Consider the following 20,295-nt stretch of genomic DNA (forward strand, 5'->3'; position numbering starts at 1 on the left):
TATATATATATATATATATATATATATATATATATATATATATTTCCAATATTCAGTTCTGCCTTTGCTGAAACTATAATAGTAATGTAACATAATGTGCTTTAAAATGTTGGGCAGATGGAGGGGGCCCCTGCCAGTACCAGGGTATGTAATAAACTTACGTAAACTCAACCAGTTGGGACCCAGGGCAAGGGCCCACCCTCACAGGGAACATACTGATAAGGGCAATCACATGGGCTGGTTGGATGTGTAGCTCACAGGATTCTTAGGGCTAAGTTTATGCTCAGCTTCAAGGAGTAGGAAACTATTTACAGATCGTTCTCCATCTACGCCAGTGGGGAGAGAAGTATTGTTTGTATTATTTCAGGGTCTAAGTAGGCAAGAGTAACCATATTATGGTGGCTTCACTCGGGTAGTTGTTGCTGAACACTAATATGGGGCTATTTTAACAATCTGGGAATGAACACTGCCTTTGAAATCACAATAATTGCCTTTATGTCACCTTCTATTAGTTGAGTAACCTTGGCCAAGTCACAGCTCATGCAACTTTGGATTACTCACCCATAGAGAGGGAATGGCCACTTCTGCTTCACAACATAAATAGGATTAGGTGAAATTGTGGATAAGAAAAGACTCCTAAATTAAAAATACAATATACCAATAGGGTTCGTTTTTTGGTTCTTACTCTTCTTAATTTCCCCCCACCTTTACAAAATATTCAAAAATCTTTGATGACTTTCTGTTATTATTGCCTGTTAAAGCCAAGTACAAGTACAGTAGCCTGTCATGTACATTCAGTGTCTCAACTTGCCCACCATTCTTCCCAATATTCCCACCATTCTTCCCCACTATCTCCTTATACAAATTTTTAGCTTACAGCAGCGGGTCTATTTTCCCTTAAATGAGTTCAATGTAGCTGCAAGGTCTCCCTAGGACATTCAGGTGTCCAATTAAGCTTGAAGTCACATCTTCTAGCACTACCACAGTGAGAGAGAGGAGTTTTGGCTTTTAGGTATGGAAATTTCATGGTCAGAAGCCTGGCCTAATTCCTGGGCTCAGGGTATACTAAAAAGTTCATGAGGGCCGGCCAAGCGGTGCATTGATTGGTTAAGAGCTGGCTTGGGACGCCAGCTCTGAGCAGCAGGACCCCGGTTCGGATCCCACATGAGGGCCAGTGACACTGCCCTCTACAGCTAAGATGGTGAACAACAGCTTGACCTGGAGCTGGGCTGCCCTGAGTTGCCGGCAACGGCGTAGGCTGCAGCCCCTGCTGCAGTGGGCTGCCATAAGCTACCGTGTGTGGCTGACAGCCAGCATGAGCAGCCGGCAGCCAGTGTGAGCTGCCAAGAGTCAGCGTGAGTGGCAGTCCAATGGCAGGCGACCTATCTGCCTCAGCCGGGAAGAGTGCAATGATAATACCAACATGGGCCAGTGAAGCAATGTCCTCCACAACTAGACTGAAGAACAAACGGACAGCAACTTGTCTGTTCCCCTTCCCCAATTCCCCAATAAAATCTTAAAAAAATAAAAAATAAAAAGTTCATGACAGCCAGGATGCCAGCTCATTATTAATTGCCAAGTATTAATTACCAACTATTTATATTATGCTACATCAACATCTTCATGAAAATTTACATGATGATCTTAGATCTGCGGGATGACTATGAAATCACAGCAGGAGGAATCCATTTGGTGGTATTAATAATGAGTGTGTTGTTAATGCAAAGAGGTCCAGATTGCAGTAGGTAGTAGGTAAGTCTGGGGCGGGGTCTCTGAGAGGCTTTGGCTCTTGGCAGAGCTCACAGGGAGGCACTGTTGTAGCTGGGTGGTGGGGTATGAACAGCGGGTCCTGGAACTGCTCTCAGGCAGGCAAGCTCTGGTGGAAGGGCGGGGTGTGTCTCTACAGGGGCTCCTCTTAACCAGTCCTCCAGCTGACTTTTATTGGAGAGACAGAACAATATCATATTTAGTGGGTGATTATAGGTATGAAGAGTGAGGAAATCCCTGAACACCTTTCTTTGATCAACTAATAAGTCATTTTTTCCTCAATAAACAAAAACACCACCTAAAACAAATTAAGTCACATTGTTTTTCCAGGTAGTATGTCATTTATTTTCTTGCCCTCTTGCCCATGTTCTGTCAAACATGAGGAATGATCTTGCAGAATTCCTGATGAAGCTGGGATCACAGGAGAGCCAGCTTGACCTAATAAGCTGACCTGGAAATCTCATGGGAGATTCTTCTGAAACATCCCAGCCTCATTTCAGGGCCTCTGTGGCTAATCTTCAGATAACAATCTCAGCTTTTTACAGCCTGTCCATCACCTCATCTATAGTGTTTGCCATTCTTAGTTTGTGTCAAACTCTTAAATTAAGAGTTGGGGAAAAAAAATTGAGGGGCAGGCAGTTCAAGAAAAGTCAAGGATGATTGGTGACTTGGTTCTTCAACTTTTGCCCATACCGCACACCAGAGAACTAAACTCAAAATAGCACTATGCATAGAAGGAGAATCAAACCATCCCAACCCCTTTACCATGTTGTTTGAGTAACCATGAGAAACCTTGTAAGATTTTCCCACTAGTTCACAATAAAAGCCCACTTCTAGCCTTCCTGAATGAGACTATCAGTCTGAATTTTGTTGTAAGTTTTGTTATGTGTTGTCCAGTATCCTGAAATGCAGCTGTGTTATCACTGTACATAGAATATAAATGTTCAGTCACCTCTGATCTATTGACTAGAATATTCCTCAGGGATATCTTGCTACTAGGTGAAAGGGGTGTCACTACGTAGAGTGGAAGCCACCTGGTTATGCTGAACACAGAGGGACTAGGGAGGAGCAATATATGGGGGAGAGCGTATAGTTTGAAAAGGTGTATTTAATACTATCATTGCTTATTTGTTTTAATTGGTAGTAATTATTTTGAAATCTGAAATAACACTAAAGAGAACGCAACGCTTTTTTATTTATGAAGGAAGGTATAGATTAAAAAGGTGGGGAACTATCAGTATGTAAACTAGTCCCAGAGCAAAGGCAGAGGCAATTCTTTAAAAAATGCTTTACCAATAAATAGTCCTATAATTGAGAGAGTATGAAGATAATAAAATACAGAGCATGAAATTTTAAACAGGTAAAGCTCACTGGGATGTCAAGCGTCCTTTTTTATTTTTTAACTTCATTGAAGAATAATTAACAAATATAATTGTATATATTTAAAGTGTACGATGTGATGATTTGATATACATATACATTATGGAATGATTACCAAGTTCAGGATAATTAACACATTGAAGGTCCTTTTAACTTTGGCCTTTTTTGAATTAATGACCCATGAAGTAATACTCTATATTTCTACAGATACAGGGTTTTGAAAATGAACCCTCCACACTCTTAGCAGTAGTTACCCTCCATGGAAACAGAAGCATCAAGAGGAACTTTGTTTTTACACTATTGGACTCTGTGAAATAAATATTATACTGCTAGAATGTATTCATGTATTACTTGTGGAAATTGAATATTAATAAATATTTTAAAATGTCTGTAGTAATAAAAACCAAATGACCTCATAGCAGTGCTAAGCCTGCCTACTTGAGCAATTTAGGGGATTTCCTCAAGGTTCCTGGGCTTCAGTTTCCTCATCTGAAAGAGATGGTCCTCTGTCAAGGTGAGAGAGGTTCTCATGGGGCTCTGTGTTTTCCACCAACTTTCGGCAGAGTTTCATCCTTTGGGAATGGAGGGACAGGGAGGCATGGGAAGGATAGCGAGAAAACTGAGTGGATATGCATGGGGTGAGGTCGGGGTGCTCTAAGATCTCGACCCAATTCAAAAAATTAAGCGAAAGCAGAGCTCTGCTCTCAAGTTTTCCCAAGTGCCCTCCTATACTAAACCAAGTTTGAAAAAACTGCTGGACTAAATAATTATCTATTGATAATTCTAGTTGTACCAAAAAAACCCCAAAAAACAAAAAACAAGCTATACGAGAAGATTATAGATCTACAAGTGGTGTGCTCTGAGCTTAAAGGTACAATTTACGTAGAAGTCACATTGAAGCACTTAGCTCCTGTGGTCAGCCAACATTTTCTACCTGTTGAGGGAGGCAGCAGAGAAAGTGAAAGTAAACAGTGTACAGCCCCTCCTGCACTCTGGTTATTCACACTACTGGTGGTGTGTGTGCAAGTTTCATCTTGACTTACTGTGATTCTTTCATTTTAAAATTCAAACTAAGCAATTTATAAAAACCACTTGGTGCTCTTTCCAAGGCAAATGATAGAAAACCAATAAAATTAACAACATCAGAAAAAAGTTGTATTTTTTTTAATTGTTATGTAATTGAGAAGCTCAAGGCTTTAAGCTTGGATGGATCCAGTACCTCAGGTGATACAATTGGTCTCTTCTTTTCTCATTCCTGTGCTCCATGTTATCCTGTTCTCATGTTCCAGACAGTGACAAGGTGGCTGCCTCTCAGGTTCAATTCAAAACAAGAGGGAACATCTCTTTCTGGTTATCGCTCTCTGGTCACTTCCATGTAAGTCTGCTGATTGAGTCAAGTTTAGTCATTGGCCATCTGGAACGCAATCAGTAGGGAGGGGAAATCTCGTGCTCTGATTGGCCAAAGTAGACTCTTACCTTAACCACATGATGCACTGGGATTGAGGATGGGGGAATACTCAGAAAATTCAGAGTACTACTCCCTGAAGTGTAAAATAAATAGTAGGTCTACTAATAACATCCCTAATGACTCCTCTAACTGCTTTTTCTTTTACAAAAAGTATATAAAATAGATATAAAAATATTATTAAAATAGTAGAAAATATGGTGCCTTGTGTACCTCCTCTGTCTTCTGTGAGTCTAAAGCAAGAACTGGAGACAAACGTAATCTTTAGCAGCTTAAGTTTCCTAAAATAGCTTACATTTTTTAACCCTTTTGCCACAACGGTCATATATATCTGAATGAATATTTCCATCTGCTGACTGCGGTGTTCTAGTTTACCCCATGATCTCAAAAAGAACTGTTCCCTCTACTGTGGAGTTTGAGTATATTCTCCGGCACTTGAATGCAGTCCTAGAAGTCTGTGAGTGCTGCGGTCAATGCACAAGAACAGGAAATGCCTATGTTTATGTTCGTCATGTGGTACGCAAGCCAATATTAGAGTCATGCTGTTAGGATTCTTATTGGTGCCTCAAACTCTTGGTTTTAACACTGTGTTTTAGAAGGGATGAATATCAACTAATTAGGTCCTTCCTTTATTTTTCCAATAATGATGATGAATCTTCAAAGACTGATCAATTTGCAAAAATCAAGCCCATAATAGATTTAGTGAAGGGTACATATATGTCTGCTTATAATTGCAATAAGGAATTGTGTGTGGATGAGTTCATGTTGAAATTCAAGGGGCATCTATTTTTCAAGCAATATCTTCCCAGTAAACCAAGTACCAAGTGAGGCATAAAGATGTAGTTACTCTGTGATTCACCAACAGGATTTCTGATGCAGTTTGATCTTTACAGGCAAAGATTCATCTCAAGATAGGAAAGCTGGGTTGGGAGCAAGAGTGGTGTCCAGCTGGCTGAATGGATTTGAAGGCAAGGGATGTGTAGTTTGTACAGACAATTTTATTTAAGTGTAGAATTTGTGAGAGTCTAAGATTGAAAAAAACTTGGAGCATGTGGTACAGTGCGTGCCAATAGGCGAGGACTACCTTTAGATATGAAGATTTGCAAGCTGAAGCCTGGTGACCTCGTGGTGATATGGGAAAATCATGACTGATCAATGCTTGCTTGCACTCGGCAGGATACAGCGAGAGTTAACATGATCTCCACTATTGGGAATGGTGGTGTCAGTGAAGTGCATGTAAGATCAAAAATGGGAATGAGAACTGTGTCAAAATGAAATATTCAAATTCTGCACAATTCATTTAAGGGTGGAGTTGATTGCTTTGATCAACTCTGTGTCAGTTATCCTTTTGATAGGAAGTCTATGAAGTGGTAACAAACCATATGGCATTTTCTCATTGAAGGAGGTCTAGTAAATGGCTTTATATGTTACACCATTCAAAACCCTAACAATAAATTGAGTCAGCAGAAATTCAGGGAAAAAGTTATAGAGGGCTTATGAGATGGATTTTCAAGAAAAGGTGGAAATAAGAGGGGTTCCAAGATACCTGCACCAAAAGAGATTAGACTGACAGAGCACCATTTTCCCAGGCAATTTGAAGACAAGAAAAAGCAGCCTAGTTGCTGCATGTGCCACATTATGCCCTCACAATACGCAAGAAAAGGGAAAGGTGTTTGCAAACAAAAACAAACCATGTTTTGTGCTACATGTCTTGGAAATCCAGCAATGTGTGTAGTTCCTTGTTTTGAGAATTATCACTCAAAAGTAAAATATAAAAACTCCTGTCAGTGTTCAAGAAGGAAGTTTAGGAAAGCAGATGTACATTTTTTTTCTATATTTTTGTGTTTTATAAGAATGAATAACAATAGGGAATTTTTATACATAAAAATGTCATTTATATACAAACCAGCTCAAATTATTATTATTAAATGCATAAAATAGTCAAAATATCAACTTTTAGTTTTCTTTGTAGATTTCTGACAATTAATAAAACTTGAAATCAATAAATGCAGTGAAAGAGTTAAAATTACAGTTGACATATGTGTACAATATTATATTAGTTTCAGGCATACAACATAGTGATTAGACATTTATATAACTTATGATGTGATCATCCCCATAAGTCTGGTACCGTCTGAACAAAATAGCTGTGTGTATGTGTGTGTGTGTGTGTGTGTGTGTATGTGTGTTTAAAAAATGATAATGTTTTATTACTACTAGCAGAAGTGGGATGCATGGGGGAGGTGGGTGTGCAGGTCTGTGTGGTCTGTGAGGAGATGATGATCTGGAGACTGGAAGAAAAGGAGTGGTCTGGAGGCTAGCTCCCAGGGCTCCTCAGATGTACTGGGAACGGGTAAAGGAGTCACGGCAGGCCAAAAAGATTAAGAAATTTTTGGAAATCTAGCTGCTCACCATAGTTGGTGTCCAATTTCTTCATCATGCAGTCAAGGACACCCGGGGTCCTTCCGGTTCTTTGTGAAGGCACCAGTTCTGTATTCATGAAGCTTAGGAACTCAAATCTTAGAGAGATTGCACTTGTTACTGTCATACTTCTGGAAAACAACAATCACACACTGGATGCACCACTGGGTGTCTGTAGGGCTGGACATTTTCACTATGTTGAGTGGGATGAGGCGCCAAGGCTGTGGGCCAGGAGCAGTGCGGCAAGTTCTGGGCAGAGAAGGAGGTGGGTGGCGAGTGGGCTGAGGCTCTTGTCTATCCTAAAATAACTTAGTTTTACCAAAGTTAACAAAGTTTTGTTTGTTTTTGTTGTTGTTTGGTTGGTTTTAGCAATACACCTTTTTCTTTAAATGTTCAATATTTTCAAATCATGTGGAAAAGTATCAATACTCTCTTAAGCAGACCCACATAATCAAGCCCTGTAAAGGGCAGAAGCTGCATAATGAGTCTCAAGTAAAATTAGAAGAGAATCAAAGAGAGATGATTACGTGAAAAATAGTAACTATGCCTAATTCACATAATATCAATAGAAACGGCTGAGCATCTTATCCTTAACAAAGTGATTTTCTTAATCCAAGTCCCTCTTTACTTAGCACAAGAACATTATTTTAGTTCATTAATAATTCTAAAATCATTTTTAAATGATATTTTGACAGTAATTTTAAATGGAAACACATTCATATGCATGCATAGAAATTATTATTTTAAAAGGTGGTATATATATATATATATATATATATATATATATTCACAATTACACACACATTCACAATTATTATTAGTAGTTGAATCTATAGCCTGAGGTAACATGGAAAAATGAAAAGAAAGTCAGACTTCCAAACACAAAACACATGAATGTTGAGAGCACCACAAGCTGGAGGAAAAAAACAAATGTTTTTCTCATATTTTTCATCAAGTTTTTTAGAGTCATGAAAGCAGAGACCCTTCTTATTGATTAAATTTCATAATGCTGAATTTGATCAAATCATAACAACAATCAGATTGTAGCTTTTAAACCATTATGGATAATGAGGGAAAGATTCAATTAGTAAATTAGAATTCACTAAGAGTATTAAATTATGCCATCTTTATCTTGTTAAGAAACATTAGAAATTGTTTGTGTGTGTGTTTTCAATCACGAAGAAGTGTTTCCTCTCCTCATAAACTCATAGAAGCCAAATTTCCCAACACTCTAAAGGAAGCATAGCCACAGGTGGGCAGCAAATATTCCTTCTTCCATGTGTTGTCGACACCATGCCCTCCCAGTGGACAGGATTTGTGTTTCCCTGCTGATGATTCGAAGAGTCCAGACCAAGACAGGACCTTCATGTCTTTGGTCAGACCTGAAGACTTTCCCTGAAGTGCAGATGTTGTACTCAAATTCATGCTGGCAGTCTCCTGAGAAATTCTAAAAGCTTCTTAGGAATTTGAGTTAACTATAATAGTTAGTAGAGAGGTGTCTAGCTTCAGCTGAGAAATTCTCCGCTTTACTCAGGACTAATCAGTGTTCTAGGGGAGATTTTCCTAAACACAGAATGGACGTAATACTCATTGCAGAACCAGAAGGGGGAGCCATAGCGTAAAGGTATTTTAGGCCATTCAGACTATTTCTGTGTAGATGAATAATATTCACAGCACAGATTACGTAACTTGTGGCAAACCACAAATGAAATCAATGCTATTAACGTGAAGTTCTGTAAAAAATATTTGGGTAAAGATGACTGTCATTATATTCCCATTTATGTGACCAAGAATGCATAGAGAAAAATCTTTACCAATCTTAGAAATTACGGATGGGTGCCATCAATACGTCAGAAATCTTAAAGTGCTTTTGCAGCACAGATTAAAGAGGAGAATTCATTGGCCAATGGGCTTCATTGTTTGAAACCTGGCTGAGGAGTATGTTAAAGGACTTCCTGAAAGGAACCCATGTTGGCAGGAGCAAGTGCTCCTCAACTTGGACAGGTTGGCATTGGGGGAGGATGAGCTTTGTTCCTACCTTTGGCAAGAGCTCAAAGAATCAGAAAGTATATGGGGCAGAGAAACCAGCTCTGGCATGTGTTCTTGAACTACACTAGCAGGGATGGTACCAGTCATGAAGGCAGGTGCTGATCCAGCTGACTTCCAGTTCTACAATAAAGCCGGAAGTTCAACCCGAGTCAGAAAGGTAGTGTTTCCACCTGTTGTTTCCTGCTTACAGAAAAATGTACTTCAGCTTCAGCAAGACAAAACTAGACTTTTCATTCCTCCTTTTCTGGAGTCTGAAAGCTTTAAATGTATTATAATAAAGCAGTTCAAACTAAACCCATTACAGGTACATTCACCTTTGGAGCAAACAGAAGGGAAAAAAAGACTCTGCCAAAACCAAGGAACAATCTAAAGATCCAGCTAATTTAGCCCATGAAACAAAATTCCTACAAAGGTGGAATAAAGTGTTAGAAAAATCTCTAATTGGTGTTCTGACCAGGTTTGAGAGGATGTGGCATCTATGGAGCTAAATAGGTAGCATGAAAAGTACAGACCTGAAGTCAGGCAGATTGTTTACAGACAAAAAGCAAGCTGGTGAAATTTTAAAATGCTGACAGAAGTGAACTGAAGATAGGCTGTCACAGAACACTGATTTGCTCCAGTAGAAGGAAGTTTAATAAAATTTCTCAGAACTCAGAGGAAAAGCATACTAATACTAAATAGATGAAAAAAAGAAAGGAGACATGTTTTGTGTTACAAGAATTCCAAAAGTAGAAAATAGAGCAGATTAGAGAGAAGAAATCACCAAAATAATGATAGAAGAGCAAGTTGCTAAAATGAGTAAGGGTTACAATCTTATTTAAAATATTTAGCAAGTCCCAGGAAATATTGATTTAATAAAGTCACTCATTGGATGAAAATTATAGAGCACGTGTATGTCATGGCTTTGATCAAGGGAAAAAATATTAAACAGGATGGACATGGTCCCTGTTCCAACAGAGTTGAGTCTACCTTATAAGGCCGGCAAATCACAATCAGTAGCATAAAGCATGGAAAGTGCTGTGACAGAAGTGATAAGCTTAAATTAGGTGCACTTTCATTGGCTTCAGGGATCAGGAGTAAGATTTTCCAGAAGAAGTGATATTCTAGCAGACTTGAGGCATATGTAGGCATTATCCAGATGAATAAAAAAAGTCTTAGTGGGTGAAAAAGGATATAATCCAGGTAGAAGTAACAGTCTGGGTAAAGTCCCAAAACTGAAAGAGGGAGTGGGCACATTCAAAGCAACTGAAAAAATTTCTGTAAATCTGGGGGGAAAGAAATAATGAGTTAATGAGTATGAAGGAAAAACAGAGGCTATATTACAAATGATCTTGCCTTCTACATGACTCACTTTAACCATTATGCTAGGACTAAGAATGTAGCACAAAGATAATGACTTTTAGTAATGATTACATTTTCAAAAGGGCTCTCTAGTGATAATGTGAAGAATGGGCAGTAGAAGAGCAATACTAATAGTGGGAGACCAATTAGGAGGCCATCACAGGAATTTACAGAGGAAAGGGTAATCTAAACTTGGGGAGTGGCTGCATGAGAATAGAGAGAAGTAGATTAGATGTAAGACATTTTTAAGCGGTAGAATCAACTTTAAATTGATTGAATGTGGGTATCAGGAAGAAGGAAGAGTCAAAGATGACAGCCAGATTTCTTGGTTTGGAGCCATTAAATGTCATTCTCTGAGGTTCCCACCTCAGAGGTTGGATTATGAATTCCACTTTGAACTTATTGAACTGATGTGTTAATGAGATGTTAAGTAGGCAGCTGGATCTAGGAATGAGAAGAGGGATCAAGACTGGAGATAGGACCTGGTGAGTACTCAGTGTAAAAATGGTAAGTGATGCCATGGGGGAAGAGGATGACATTGCCTAAGAAAGTATGGAGAATAAGAGGAGGATAATATTGAGAATAGAGGAGAAATCCACTCTCATACTATTCTCTTCTTACTTTTCACACTCTCTTAAGCAATGTTCATCCTCTCCCATGGCATCATTTACAATTTATACACACAGTGCTCACAAAGCCTTCCACTAAGAGGATGCAGATGATACCTGCAATTGGAGTCTTAAGGACGTGTCTCCACTTATTTTTCAACACTGGGAAGTCATAACCAGGAGATTAGGAAGATAGTAGCTACCAGGATGTAATTGAAATACTCAGCCTTGAAGTGGCATATGAAAAATCTCGTCTCCCCTCCAAGTATTTGAAAGAACTGCAGAGAAGGGTATTCTAAGGAGAGAACTAGATTTCATACATGGCATGAAGGTGAAGTGATAGAGGATTTAAAAGAGTTTGTTTCTTATTGAAGAGGAGCTTCAATTTGGACGGTAGAAATTCCTTGGAAGAAAGGGATGAGATTTAAGAGGAAAGTATAACAGGAACATATGGAAGATATGAGGAGATAAATGAATGGCAAAGGATAACACCTTATGCACTGAAAAAGGACTTTAGACATCAGACATGATGAAGTAAAATGAGAAACACATTGAGTTATATTTTATATATATATATAAATTTCATGGTTTAGTGGAAAAAAATACAAGCATCTAAGCAGAAAGAAATGAACAACTTAAATGGGAGCTAAAAATAGTTTGTCACCAGATGGTGACTACAAATATGAAACAACTATGGGGTAACACTTACAGATTTTGAGACCAGAATTTTATACCCAGCTGTTGTTTATGTGAAAGGGAGCTAGAAATTCTCTGAAATGCAAGGACGCAGAAAATACAACAACCAACATACACTTTTTGTCAATGTGCTCAGATAACTCTAGTAAATTAAGAAATGAATCAAAGTGAGGAACACGGCTATTATACCAAAATGGCAGACTAAGCACACACACAGAGGGTGCCAAAAAAATGTATACACACTTTAAGAAAGGAAAAAACTTTATTAAAATTGTAATACTCAATATATACCAATAACAAAAGATGAATACAAGTCATGTGTTTTTGGCACCCTGGTATACTTCCACATTTCCTCTCTGATCCCAGGATAATGATGAAAGGAGCATAAGAGTGAGATTAAATCCCTAGAAGTCCTGGAAAACAGACTATTTTTATTAGTAGAAAGTTTACGGAATTTTCTAAAATTATAAGGTAGCCCAGTTTGACAGGGAAAATGGAGCCAAGAAAATCACAAACAAATAGAGACATCTGGAATGGGTCACTGAAGAAGAGAGTACCAGTATTCCCCACAGAGCCCTGGAATAACTCCAAGATCATCATCAACAAGAGCTGGAAATATTTGTTGAATGATGTTGAATGAATGAGCAGCCTGTGTGGCAATTAGCAGAATAATTAATTGAAGGGTTGCCAGCCCAGCTGGACTGGTCGTCAGCTCTGGCACACAGAGGGCTGGCTGTGGCATTTTCTTTTAGGATATAATAGATGAGATGAACACTCCTTTTCACAGTGGAGGCTCTGTTTCCCAGAAATGGAAAAATAATAGGAAAGCAGCTCTGTAGATCAATGGAATGTCCTAAAACTCCCTGCTCCCAGAAAAATATCTTGCTTAGCTTACTCTGATTTATTGAGATGAGTCCTTAATCTGCTTATGTGCTTGCTCTCTGCTTGCCCAATCTGAAAAAAGGTCCATTTGCAGGAACATCCCCATCCATCCATCCAAAGAGGACGGAGCATGCTCCCACTAGGGCAGGCGCCTGCGGTAAGAGTGGTACCCTCCACCGTTGCTGAGGAAAGACCAGCAGCAATCACTCTAGTCCTTCAATCATAATTATAAATGGACAAGCAGACATAGAGGAAAAGCAAACCATTAAAGAGAAGCATCTATGGGAGCAGGTGGAACAGATGGAACAGATGGTCCCTAAGAGATTAACGAAGGTAACAGAGAATAACTTAACATTTCAACTGGAATCATCAAAAATATTTGAAAGATAGCTAGATAGATTGATGATAGGTAGATAAATAGGCTTCTTTGAAAATGAATTAAATAATGAATAAGAAAGAGTTTGAGAAATTTTTAAAATTAGAATTAATTTTTTTAAAAGTAAAAAACTGAAAAGGGCTGAATAGTACAATAGACTAGGCTAAAAATGAATACTGGGGCATCTCCTAGAATATAATAATAGCAAATATTTGAAAAATATTACTGTTGCTTTATAATTAACCTTTTTCCACCTCTGGAAACATGTAAGATTTTCTGTTTTTGAAATTCAGCAATTTCATTATTGGCATTAAGTGTATCATGATATATTACCATGGTTCATCTTTGTTAGAACAGGTAAACTTTCTTTTACATTATTATGATTTTTGTCCTCCTTTAACGACTTCCTTTTCTCTTAGGGAATTTTAACACTTTTTTAGTTACTCAATACATTTGCTATGTCTCTTAACTTTTCCATGGAAATAGCATTATTTCACTTTTATTTAAAAATATTCCAATATCTTCATGTGTTCAGAAGACAAAATTTAATATTTTTATTAATTTTATTTTCTTTTTGTTTATCTGAATTTTTGAAACTGCAATAAAACAAAAATTTAAATATGAAAACATTTATTAAAAGACATTCTTATTTGAATTTGATTATTTGCTATATTTGTTGTTGTTCTTTACCTTTCTCCTTTTTTTAGAGAGTTTCAGGTGTTTTATTATAGGTAAATAGGCATAATATTTAAAGAGCATACTATTAAAGTAAATTTTACAAAATTTGTTATGCAAATGACCAATCCCCTTCTAGTCTATGTCCCCTTCCCCAAAGAGTCACTATGAATTCTTTTAGCTGATTCCTGTGATTATCTCTAAAAAATGTGTTGGTTTTACTGGGGTTTTTTTAAATTCTCAGCTTTATGTATTATTTATTGACTTCTACTAAATAAAATGAGCATTTAACTGTGGTTGATTTTTTTTTCACTCCTTTAGCTCCCTCAAAAGAAACACACTCTTCGCTCTCCTTCAATCTTTTGAAGTAATTATACTACAATTTTAGTTTCATGAACTATTTATTGCTTGAATTGTTATAATCATGTGAACACCACTGAGAGCTGAACCTAGTAAATTCTGATAATGTTTTTTTTCCTGCACAACTTTTTAATTTCCTGGAACCAATAATTATCTTTTTATTCATTTGTTTGTTTGGTTTTCTATATATTTATCACCAATTTAACACAAACTCTCCTGCAATGATCTGAATCTTTTCTCATGAAAGTCATTCACATTAGGTATTTTAACACTCTTACCTTTTTGAAGAAATTTTTCTGTGATTTAATGCCAGAATGGTTGTTCTCTGTGAGGGTTATCCCAGGTCCTATGATCTTCTTCACTATCCTGGGGATTTATCTTTACTTCTCTCTTGTGTTGGATACCTTGTTTCTCGGATCTCATGTCTTCTTTCCGGGTTTACTCCATTGTTTTGGCAGGGCATGTCCTTTAGTAGCTGTCCTTGGAGGGATGTATAAGAGGTAAATTTTTGAGACCTTCAATTTCTGAAACTGTTTATACTTTTGCCTAACATTTGATTGATAATTTGACTAGGTACATAGTTTTAAAAAGAGAAATAGGATTAGGAAAATATTGCTTGCTTTTCTCCTAGTTTTTAAAATATTTGCCATTAAGAAATCTGAAGCTACTGCAATTCCTGACGTTTTGTATAAAACCTTTTTTCATAATTTTTTCTTTCTGGGAGACCGTAGGATCTTTGTTCCCAGTCTTCTGAAACTGCACAGTGAAAAGCTTTGACGTGTGTGTCTTTTCATTTACTCTCCTGGGCACTCAGATGATAGATCCTTTGACTCTTGAAACTCATGTCCTTCGTTCTGCCAAATGTTCTTGAATTATTTTGTTGATAATTTCCTCCCCTCTCGTTTATCTGTTCTTTCTTTCTTGAATTCTCATTATATTTTTATTGGACCTCTTGGATTGTTTTTCTTAATTTCTTAATATTTTAAAATTCCTATCGCTTTGTCTTTTTAGTATGTTTTCTAAGAGAAAATAAGTTTTATCTTCCTTTTTCTATTGATTTTAAAATTTTATATTTAATTTCCTAGAATGTTTTTTTCCTGAGTATTCATTTTAAGCATTTTTTATGATTGCAATAGATTCTCTTATCTCTCTGAAGATATTATGATAGTTTTTGAAGATTTATTTTTTCCTGCATAGTCTCTGTTTCTCCAAGTTACTTTTGTCCATCTGTTTGTTTTAGTCTCTATTATTAATCCTAGCCTTATGTCTGGTAACCCTTTCACCTGCTCACATTTGAGTGGGAAGCCTACAAGTTGATTAGAAGGTCTGAGTTGACTGGCTTATTTTATTAGAAAACTCCAATGTCTTTTCTCTTGAAATAGCCAAGGTGTTTAGTAAAGACACTCCCCAGTTTTGAGCCACAAGTCACCAATGCTCTGGGAGAAAAATGATGAAGAGGTTGGGCAGCTCAGAATTTCCTGGGTAGGTGCTTACTTAACACATCTTTCTGTCACCCAAAAGTTCCATTTATATTCCATTGTCCAGAGACTCTGGTTTGCTATCTCCAGATATAATAATCAAGCTTCTAAAGGTAAGGAGCTAAAAAATGAAATCTTAAAATCAAAATATAGAAATGTCAGGGAAAATAACAGAGTTAAGATATTTTTGCACTGTCAGCCAGCTCTCCCTGCTCCCACAGTGCTCCTTGGTATCTCCTGATAACTTATAACATTTACTCAATTCTAATCCCCCATCAATTTTAAGAAGCACCACAGGATGGGGAAACAAATCCCATTAAATATAATCTCAGATTACAAGTACTTTAAATTCAAGTTCAGAAGTCTTATAAGAAAATGTTAATTTTAGAATAGAAGGAATTATATTGAATGGATAGTTATGACCGATATTGGGAGGTAATTTCAGTTGATTAATGGTGGGCTAGCTAGAGATATTTTGGCACAATATGGAATGGAAAATGCTTCTGGGTCATCTATAGCAGTAGATCAAAAAGGGATCCATTTCCCTGGTAAGGCAGAGGATGCTGTGGGAGTGAAAGAAGAATTACTTCTTCAGAAGGTGGGGGGAACTTGAAGACTTAAGGCAATTGGTTCTCAGTTAGCCCAGACTCAGAGAAGGAAATAGCAAGTAGATTAGGTCTATTGTCTCTTTAGTGAGGGGAACTTGATTTTGATTAGAGTTCAAAACACCATAATGTGGGAATGAAATCCCAGACTTCTCCAGGAGCTAAAACCATTAGAGGGTTCTTTAGAGGTTTACATTATGTTCGTAATTACCATTTTTTAAATCTTTAGAACAGACTGTAAGATAGACACAGTTGCTTCCACTGTTGAAAACAAAAATAGCTTTAGAAAAATAGCTTTAGAAAAAATCCAGGAAAGCCAATCACTTGTCCACCTTAGGTCTATCCCAGTCAAAATTGAAAAGTTGACAAAAATGGTACCCTCATGTACGCTAATGTGGTCTCTTCTCCATCTAGACACTCCATCTACATCACACCTCCCAAGTTAATCCTAGGCAAGCTGTGAACAAAATAGCATGATAGGACAGCTTCCAGGGTCCCAGCAAATTTGAAAAGAAAACAGACTTCAGAAAAAGATTAATGGAAAGACAGGCCTTTGGTCTAAGGCTGAATGGTGTGTTCACCAAAAGGGTAGAATAAATAAGAAATCAGATATTGGAGGGACTCATGGGTGAATGCCAAGAGTGGCCTGCACCAAACATTCAAAGGCCAACACTGACTCAAGCGTCATTTTATTTAACACTTACAATAAAACCTACTAGGATGGGTGTATTGCATCCTCTATGTCACAGATGAGGAAAGTCTATGGTGTGGGGACATGGATGTCATATTTAAGGTCAAACAGAAGGTTAAGTGGCCCAGTTCAGATTTGAACCAAGAGTTGCCTGACAGCAGAGCCCATGTTCTTTCTTCTCCACAGGAGACCTGCAATTAGAACACATGACAGAGGCCAGCACAAGGCGCCTTGTGACAGGTAACATCCCCCAGTGTCCAAGGTGGCCCTTGTTATGCTGAGGGATTCTGTGCTATTCTGAAGCATGATATCCCAACTGGAATCCAGCAATTACTAATAACTTCTGCTAATTAAACTTATTTGCAAAAGAAAACAAAAAAGAAGTGGAGTTCCCTCCTGACTAGAGTTGATATTTTGTAGGCAGGAGGTTGGCCTCATACTGTACATCCTCCACACCCCATTTCCTGTCCCCACCTGACACTGCCTGATCAGTGGCCATACTTGGACAGAGGCCTCAGAGCTGAGAGCGGTCTGTGAAAGCTGGTCAATGAAGTCAAAATGCAACCGCTCTCTGTCTCTACTTATTTGCATGATGGAAGTTATTTCCCCAAATGTCCATTCTTCTCTGGAAAAGAGTTTCTCTTTTTAGCATAACACAAATTCGGGAGTGGATCACTGATCACTTGCCACAAAAAGGGTGGGATATGGAAGGAAAAGAACACACTTCTTGAAGATATAACCCCATGGAAATGCTCAAGTCTTTTAGGGATTGGATCCAGCAATACCTGAGGAGAATCCCCTTGTCCTGCCCACTCCTTTCCTCACTCAGGATCAATTTAGAGGTAAGGAGGTCAGCTTTGGTCCATTTGGCATGTTATGGAGTACTATCTGAGAAGCATCAAATACTTTCCTGAAATAAATACAGTAGTCTCCCTTATCTGTAGTTTTCCTTTCGATGGTGTTAGTTATCTAAAGCCACCTTCAATTCAAAAATATTAAATGGATAATTCCAGAAAAAACAATTCAGAAGTTTTAAATTGCGACTGCTTTGGGCAGCATGATGAAATCTCAAGCAGTTCGTTGCATCCTGCCTGGGACGTGGATCATCTCTGTGTCCAGCATCTCCACGCTATATATGCTCCCAGCCCGTTAGTCACTTAGCCGCCAACTCAATAATCAGGCCAACTGTTGAAGTATCATAGTGCTTATGTTCAAGTCACCATTATTTTACGCAATAATGGGCCCACAGCACAAGAGTCATGATGTTTGCAATTCAGAGATGCCAAAGACAGGTTTAAAGTGCTCCCTGTAGGTGAAAAGGTAAAAGTTCTTGACTTAATAAGGAAAGAAAAAATATATACTCTGAGGTTGCTAAGATCTACAGTAAGAACAAATCTCCTATCTGTGAAATTGTCTAATTCATAAATTAAACTTCATCATAGTTATATATGTATAGGAAAAAAACAGTATCTATAGGGTTCAGTACTATCCAGGGTTTCAGGTATCCACTGGGGTCTTGGAATGTATCCCCCTTGGATATGAGGGAACTACTGTAACATGGAAACCGTTTTTGTTTGTTTTATCATGAAGCCAATTAATATGATCTAAAATGACAGCATCTTGGAAACTTTAAAGCACTGCTCAAGAGTGAGGTGGAGGTATGATTTAATTTTTTCTTTCTCTTTCAAAGGCCTGCACCCATAGTTGGGCTTAATCATCTGTCCATCTTAAATTAATGTTTTTTTCTTATTCCAGTTTGGTAAGGTTTTTACAAAGCCAGCACTAGAATTTTAGCAAACCAGGGTAACTGCGTAGGGATCAGACCTTTGGAAGCCCTTGGCTTCGCTAACTGATGGATAATGACCCAAGAAAAGTGACTCTCTAACTAGGGCGGAAAAACCTTTCGGGTTCATGGAACCTGAGGCGAGGGATGGAGAAGCAGCCCCTGACACCTAGAACTGACCTAACATTCACAGCTGGATCTCAATATTGTTACAGGCTCATACGATGCTCACAGCCACGCCATTTTGTTTTCCAGGAGCACATAGTTTCATGGAGTACCAATCTTAGACAACGTTACTCTGAGATCATGATAAAATGAAACAAAACACTTCATAATTCTGTCTTAGCACAGATGAAAACAAGGTTACTATGACACCCACAGTATACCCAGTCATAAAACTGCCCTGCTCACTAGCAGCATCCAAGCTAGAGAGAACCTCTGCTTTTTAAAACCATTCCCCATATCACCCAACCCAAGTTCAGTTCTTATGATGAGCTCTTTTTAACATGCTCTTGCTGAGATACCCCCAGTTTTCTATGGTGTGTGTCCACTCTTGTGTAATGAGAGATAACCTAATTCTTTTAATCCCAGGTGTACTCTTGTTGGACTTGGCTGTATGGCATCGACAAACTTTAGAGTTAACCCCTACTCCATCACTGCTAAGTCAGAGAAATCAGGTCTGTCCCTTATTATCCTCCTTCACCCCATCCAATGCCTGTGAAATTCACATTTATAAAGTTTATAAAGTGAGGTGGGACATTACAATTTTCCCTGTGCTCCCGAGGACAGCAGTTTTTCTGCATCCTCAGGGTCGATTTTAAAGCCTTTTCAACTCGGCAGATGGTCAAGTGCCTTGCTTACCAATGTGGAGTGCAGGGTTGCTTCCGTCCCAGTCAGGAGAGCTCTTATGGTGGGCCTTGAGAATGACCTACATTCTGGAAGGCATATATATCCCCCTCTAGATGCCACAATGAAAGATTTGCACAGAGTTGGCTAGTGGAATCATGCTATTCAGACACTTCATATCTGTGTACCTCTGTGGAGTTGGGCTCATGGTCAGAATTCCAATAGTTGCATGGGCAAAGCTAGCAAGCGCATGCATGAGTGAGACAGGCCAGGTTTTGGCAAACTGGTGAGAGCAGGTCCTTTCTAAAAGGGGCACTTTAGTTGCTGCTCATTGCTGCCATAAGGCAATGGGCTCCCAGTGTAGCCAGACCTTTTGATTTTTCAAGTGAATGGGAAATGCAAATTTTAAAATTTGAAATCTCCTAATTTTCTGATGCTGGCATTAAATTCAAATGTCTAAAAATATTAAGAGTGTTTTAAAAACTGTATAACCAAGCAAATTCGGCTTGTGAGTATCTGGTCGTGACTCTCTTATATCACTTTCACTTTCTTCTCTTTCACAGAGTGAGAATAAGGCATAATGAGAACTCTTGAATGGCTATTCCTACCAAGTCTACTTTTTCTTTTCTTTTCTTTTGGTCCAGAGGTAAGTTATTCTTTGTGGGTTTTCCTAGAAAAAGAAAATGTTAAATATTTGGCTTTCTTTATAAATATATACAATTCTTAATGATAATTATTTCCATCAGGCTAATCTCCATAAGTAATCCTATAATAACAAACCAGGAGCTCAGGGAAATGAGTAAAGTCACTACTTCTTAGATTGGAGATTGCAGTTTAAATTTATGGTGATTTATTATAAGCAAAGGGACATA

This window comes from Hipposideros armiger, unplaced genomic scaffold (assembly GCF_001890085.2).
Source record: "Hipposideros armiger isolate ML-2016 unplaced genomic scaffold, ASM189008v1 scaffold_61, whole genome shotgun sequence".
Classification (NCBI taxonomy): domain Eukaryota; kingdom Metazoa; phylum Chordata; class Mammalia; order Chiroptera; family Hipposideridae; genus Hipposideros; species Hipposideros armiger.